The sequence below is a fragment of the Helianthus annuus genome, chromosome 8 (assembly GCF_002127325.2).
Source record: "Helianthus annuus cultivar XRQ/B chromosome 8, HanXRQr2.0-SUNRISE, whole genome shotgun sequence".
NCBI lineage: Eukaryota > Viridiplantae > Streptophyta > Magnoliopsida > Asterales > Asteraceae > Helianthus > Helianthus annuus.
Window position 1 is genome coordinate 29,280,411 of NC_035440.2, and position 5,899 is coordinate 29,286,309.

Consider the following 5,899-nt stretch of genomic DNA (forward strand, 5'->3'; position numbering starts at 1 on the left):
TTTTATAATCCCAAGACTTCCATTGTGCTAAATGTGAATATCTATATCAATCGTCACACATAAACCCAAGTCCCGGCCCACAGGGAAATCAGGGTGTGACATATGTCCACTTCCTTGGCAGGTCACTTTTCTTCCAATTCTAACTTTTTTGTTCTTATTCTCTTTATCTGAAGGGTCTCTTTTCCTTTTTATTGATGGTCTACCAGGCATTCGTCTTTCTTTTGGAGGTAGAGGTTTAATACCATCTGTTTTAGGCCAATGCATACTTCCCTCCAACGGTTTGATACAATGATTATATGCTTCCTTAAACACGCCCTTTTTAAGCTAGTTCCTTAAACAAAACCGATTTTTTGATATTCCAGCAAAAGATCTTGGTCAAAGGTAGGACCAATTTAATATTAATATATTAAATCATATTTGAATATCAACTCCAAATGGAAATTACATCGAGATAGAAAGTAAACAGGCAACAAGTTGCACTGCTACCCCTTTTTTAATAGCAAAACTAAGTCTTTTAAAAACTACATCCATAAATCGCGGGGTCATAATATTACTATGCATGACCCTTTGAACTCGACTAAGTAGGTCCACAACCTTTGGCACAAGGAAACCAAAGGTATCAAAAACTAATAGGATAAACACGTGCTCATTGTTAAGGTACGATTTCTCGTGTTTGGTAACTTTGTCCGAAGCAGCCTTTAAAGCAGCCTGATCCACCATGAAAACACTACCCCCTAAGCCAACAAGAGGGGAAACCCTATTAGATCCACACGCGCGTGTTTTTCCCCTATCCATCCGAAGACCAAAATGTCGGCTGGTCTAAGGGTAGATCTTCCTTCCAATGGGTCCATTAAGAAATTCACAAGTGCCTCTTTCTAAGCAGAAATTTCAGCGCGCCTGAATATATTAATTGTCCTATTGTATATGTATGCAACGGCATGCCATGCTTCAAACGGCTTCAAAAACAAAAGCATGAACAAGATATTTTTTTCCTTTCACTCACGGAACTGCAAGTTACAGAGGTTGAGTTAGTCCCAAAACAAATGAATACATTAAAGGAAAAAAACGTTGACCTTAATAGCAACAATACTAACAATACTCTGATAAAAAATACTAACTTTTAGTCATTTAAAGTGGGTTCGGGTCATTTTGACCTATTTAAACTAAAAGTTGCATATTTTAAGTTATTTAAAGTGGTTCGGATCATTTTGACTCATTTAAACTAAAAGTTGTATGTTTTAAGTCTATCAAAGTGGGTTCTAGTCATTTACATGGGTCAAATGAGCGAAACCTACTTTAATACACTTAATATATCTAATTTATAGTTTAAATGGGTCAAAATGACCCGAACTCACTTTAATACACTTAATATGGCAGTGAATACACATTTGGATACTTCTTACCTTCATGTGTCGCTTTTAGGGATATGACTGACTCCCATAAAGACTTTGATAACACTGTTTTGATCTATTTATTGCGTAGTTTCGGATTGGTTCTTATATTTCGAATTTGTGAACAACTGATCAATGAGCTCAATCTACTTATTTGGATCAGATCCATAGTCAAACGACGAATGAATCTTTGCTTCAACATCTCCATAGCCACCAACATTATCGAAATGGTTTTTCAGTTTTTGTTTTCACGCCTTGTAACTTCTTTGACACTTGGGAAAGATTCTGAGCTAAATCCTGGCCACTCCTTTGTGTCTTTATACTTTTCGAGATCAAAATTTGCTGCAAAAAGTAGTGATTAGAAAACATCTAAAAGTTATCAAATTGAAATACAAATAAACATTACATTGTATACTTACGTCTTCATTGCTGGTGATTCGAGAAGGATCTTGGAGATAGAACGCTTGTTTAGCTTGTATGGATAAAATATACCGTTGATTGTCATACCATGCATTACCAACAGACCATTCATGGTTGACGTCAATAACAATGAGACTGAAGCTTGCATCATCTAAAGAACCGAGCCGAAATGCTAGAAACACGCACTAGGAGAGGAGAACCATTTGGACCAACTAATAGTTTTGATCTATGTTTGTTCCACACGAAAAAGAACACCATTTCGTTCTTAGCTTTCCAAACGAACCACACAACAAAATAAATATTTTGATGAGAAGCAAAAGCATCTGGCTCACTTTAGTTAATCCAAATTTGCTATAATATTCACACCAAAAAGTTACCCCATTACATTCGGACAAAGAAGAAACACATATAAGGAATATTACCAAATCATAAAGAATATTTCATCATCACTACCTAATCTTTGCCATATGTATATTTAGAATGTATTAACTGTAATGATGCTGACCCTTAACTATAGCTCTTTCCCTATGTAATATTGTCTATATTAGGCCTTGTAATTATCAGTTTTGTATCAATTAACACACTGAACATTGAACCATTATATGGTAATCAGAGCTTTTCAACTCCTCTGATTTTCGATCCATTCTACACAGCCCTATTCATCATGTCATCTTCCACTAAGATCATTGAGCTATCCACCCATACCAATTTCCCAATCAAACTCACAGACAATAATTTTCCCTCATGGCGTAAATAAGTACTGTCCCCCTAATGGGGTTCGAACTCGAGCAATTTGTCGACGGCAAAACCGAAGCACCACCAAAAACTCTTGACGGAAAACCCAACCCTGAATACCGTCACTGGTTCCACCAAGATCAGATCCTCCTCGGAGCTCTTCTTGAAAGTTGTTCGGATATGATTCAACCAATTATCTCCTCTGCTGACACATCCAATGAGCTTTTTAAACGGTGCACCGAGAGCTGCGCTAGAGTTTCGCGGTCCCTGATCATCTCCCTTCGATCCAAACTTGCTACACATAGTAAGGGTAACAAACGTGTTGCAGAATACCTCAATGAGATGAAAGCAATAGCCGGCGAATTAGCCTTAGCCCAGAAGCCGGTGGATGATGATGATCTCATCGTTCACGTCATCACTCATCTTGGTGACGACTACAAAGAGATCTCTGCAGCCTTGAAGATCCGTGACACTCCAATAACCTTCTCTGAATTCTATGAGAAACTAGTCGATCACGAGAGATTGCTACAAGTCGCCAACCCCATACCTGTAGTTACTACTGTTAATAGCACTCAGCGACAAGGATCCAGACCTTTTTCAAGGCCTTCCCCTGCAGCTCGAAACACAAATAGGCCCAACTCTTTTGGGCTAAGGAACACTCCATCTCACAACTATAATAATGGCCTATCCCACCAACACAATAGTGGGCATATGAAACATTATCAAACTAGCCGATATAATTTTTTTGTAATTTTTGTAACATTCCAAGTCATGACACTAAAGCATGCCGGAAGCTAGCATGTTTTTTAGAAGACTACAACATTAATGTTTCTGCGAACCCAATTGTGAATGTGTGACACCCGGCTTTTTAGGCCGTACCGTACAGATGTAACACGTGACATGAATAAATAAAAAGGTTGTATTTAACTGATATTGATGTTTATATGTGATATTTAATGTGTTGGTGAATCCAAACATTGATAAAAATTATGTTGGCAACGATAAGATAAACGCTTATCGCGTAACGAATAAAATGCGAAACGAACGTCGGTGACCACCCGATCAATGTTAAAATCCTAAAAATAGTCTGTTATGATTAGAATGGTAATTTTAATCATGTCCGTAAGGAAAAATAAATTAAAACGCTAAGAAACTCTATTTTTCGAGTTTTAGCGCGTACCGCGTGATACTGCACGTATCTGACAAAATACTGTCAACACAGCCAGTCAATCAACTTCTCTTCCTTCAGAATTCACATTTAGAGAACTTGGCATACAACTTCTCTTCCTTCAGCAGCTCCAAAATCAACCTTAAAGGTTTGAGAGGATTAGAATGCGAACTGATACCAAAAGCGAATGAAGTGATGTACTTCATGAACCGGATTTGGGTTCCGCTTAGAGGTAACCTACGTAAACTGGTTATGAACGAAGCTCATAAATTCAGATATTCCATTCACGCAGGTTCTACCAAGATGTATCAGGATATCAAGGAGTTATACTGGTGGCCGAATATGAAGAGAGATATTTCGGTCTATGGGTAAATGTCTGACGTGCTCAAAGGTTAAGGCTGAACATCAGAAGTCGTCTGAGCTTCTGCAGCAACCAGAGATTCCTAAGTGGAAATGGGAACATCTTACGATGGACTCTATCACCAAGTTACCCCGTACGTCGCGTGGACATGATACAATATTGGTAATTGTGGATCGATTAACAAAGTCTGCTCATTTCTTGGCGCTTAAGGAAACAGACAATACGGAGAAGATATCGCAGTTGTACCTTAACGAGATTGTAGACCGTCATGGAGTACCAGTGTCAATTATCTCGGATAGAGACAGTCGGTTTGACTCCAGGTTTTGGCGATCTTTTCAAGAGTCGTTGGGTTCTCGTTTGGACATGAGTACTGCGTATCATCCTCAAACGGATGGTCAGGGTGAAAGAACCATTCAGACGTTAGAGGATATGTTGAGAGCATATGCGATTGATTTCGGTGGAAGTTGGGATACTCACTTGCCGTTGGCTGAGTTTTCTTACAACAATAGTTACCACGCTAGTATCAAGGCCGCTCCTTTTGAAGCCTTGTATGGAAGGAAGTGTCGATCGCCACTTTGTTGGGCTGAAGTCAGCGAGAAGCAATTGACTGGACCCGAGCTTATCAAGGAAACCACGGACAAGGTTGTCCAGATTAAGGGAAGGTTGAAAGCTGCCGCAGATCGACAGAAGAGTTATGCGGATAACCGAAGGAAACCGTTGGACTTTTAGGTCGGTGATCGAGTTATGTTGAAGGTATTGCCTTGGAAAGGCGTTGACTGTTTGGAAAAGGGGGCGCGTTATATAGGTCCTTTCGAAATCGCATCTCGGGTTGGATCAGTCGCGTATAGGCTTAAGCTGCCGCAAGAGTTGAGTGGAGTTCATGACGTGTTTCATGTCTCCAATTTGAAAAAGTGTATGTCTGATGAGACGCTGATTATACCCCCTGGAGAGGTTCGAGTGGACGATAAACTGAGATTTATCGAAGAACCAGTAGAGGTTCTGGATTGGAAAATTCAGAAACTCAGGAGGAGTAGGATTAAGTTGGTCAAGGTTCGCTGGGATTCTAAACATGGACCCGAGTACACCTGGGAACGACTGGACCAGTGCAATGGAAATATCCTCACCTCTTCCCACCTAGTGCGAAAACGAAACCTGTAGAGTAGAATTTCGGGGACGAAATTCCCTAAACAGGGGGAGACTGTGACACCTGGCTTTTAGGCCGTACCGTACAGATGTAACGCGTGACGTGAATAAATAAAAAGGCTGTATTTGACTGATATTGATGCTTATATGTGATATTTAATGTGTTGGTGAATCCAAACATTGATAAAAATTATGTTGGCAATGATAAGATAAACGTTTATCGCGTAACGAATAAAATGCGAAACGAACGTCGGTGACCACCTGATCAATGTTAAAATCCTAAAAATAGTTTGTTATGATTAGAATGGTAATTTTTCTCATATCCGTAAGGAAAAATAAATTAAAACGCTAAGAAACTCTATTATTCGAGTATTAGCGCGTACCGCGTGATACTGCGCGTATCTGACAAAATACTGTCAACATAGCCAGTTAAGGCAACTGATAACTATTTCAGTAATATTTTAGTGTGATTATTTTTATAGAATGATAAAAATAATTTAAAACGCACTAAAACGAGATTAAAACGCTACATAAAATACCGGTATCCAGTAAAATACCAGTTTTTACTCTAATTTACGTACATATATGTATGTATATATGAAATTATATGAAGAATATAAGTGTGTCGATAGGTGGCGGCTAGGGGGAGACACAACACTCTCTCTCTCTCTTCCACTTGTT

General features: G+C 39.0%; 1 long non-coding RNA gene across 1 annotated transcript; it reads right to left on the bottom strand.

Annotated features, from left to right (window-relative positions):
• Nucleotides 1–453: 453 nt before the first annotated feature.
• Nucleotides 454–5,653, bottom strand: LOC110913130. The gene is made up of 3 exons (XR_002578386.2): nt 1,811–5,653; nt 1,404–1,733; nt 454–1,007 (listed from the first exon to the last, which is right to left on the bottom strand). It is a non-coding gene; the product is annotated as an uncharacterized LOC110913130 (long non-coding RNA).
• Nucleotides 5,654–5,899: the final 246 nt, after the last annotated feature.